This window comes from Hippocampus comes, unplaced genomic scaffold, assembly GCF_001891065.2.
Source record: "Hippocampus comes isolate QL1 unplaced genomic scaffold, H_comes_QL1_v1.1 scaffold473, whole genome shotgun sequence".
In the NCBI taxonomy this organism is placed as follows: domain Eukaryota; kingdom Metazoa; phylum Chordata; class Actinopteri; order Syngnathiformes; family Syngnathidae; genus Hippocampus; species Hippocampus comes.
In genome coordinates, this window is record NW_017806230.1 from 75352 (window position 1) to 75974 (window position 623).

The following is a 623-nucleotide window of genomic DNA, read 5'->3' on the forward strand; positions in this document are numbered from 1 at the left end:
GTTTTTGTGGAGGAAATCAAATCCCCCTGCGCCCCGCGAACGAATGATGCGGTGGTGCCACGATTCTTCCTCGGTCACGGCCGCGTCGCGGATGGGTCGTTTTCCCCAAAGCCGACGCGGCATTTGTCGGCGTTTGACGCGTCTGCTCGCGTGTCCTCGGCAGGTGCAGTCTGGCCTCCCTGCTGACCATCGCCCTGCACGGCAAGCTGGAGTACTACACGGGCATCATGAAAGACCTCCTGGTGGACCTGATTGACGCCTCGGCCTCCAAGAACCCCAAGCTGATGCTGCGCCGCACCGAGTCCGTGGTGGAGAAAATGCTCACCAACTGGATGTCCATCTGCATGTACAGCTACCTCAAAGTGAGAAACGCCCACCGCGTGAGCCAGCCCTGTCGATCGGCGTCCGTGTCGCTTGCCGCTCAACCGGGTGATCGCCGCGGCTCAACCCGCCGCTAACGCTATGGGACTCGTCGTTTTGTTCAGGAAACGGTGGGCGAGCCTTTCTTCCTCCTGCTGTGCGCCATCAAGCAGCAGATCAACAAGGGCTCCATCGACGCCATCACGGGGAAAGCGCGCTACAGCCTCAATGAGGAGTGGCTGGCCCCCCGGGAAATCGCAGCA

General features: G+C 61.3%; 1 protein-coding gene across 1 annotated transcript in view; it reads left to right on the forward strand.

Annotated features, from left to right (window-relative positions):
- Positions 1-623, forward strand: part of plxnd1 (plexin D1) — a gene marked incomplete at its 5' end in the record, with an annotated part of 79520 nt that overhangs the window by 58058 nt on the left and 20839 nt on the right. The gene's annotated exons all lie outside the window — the stretch shown is intronic.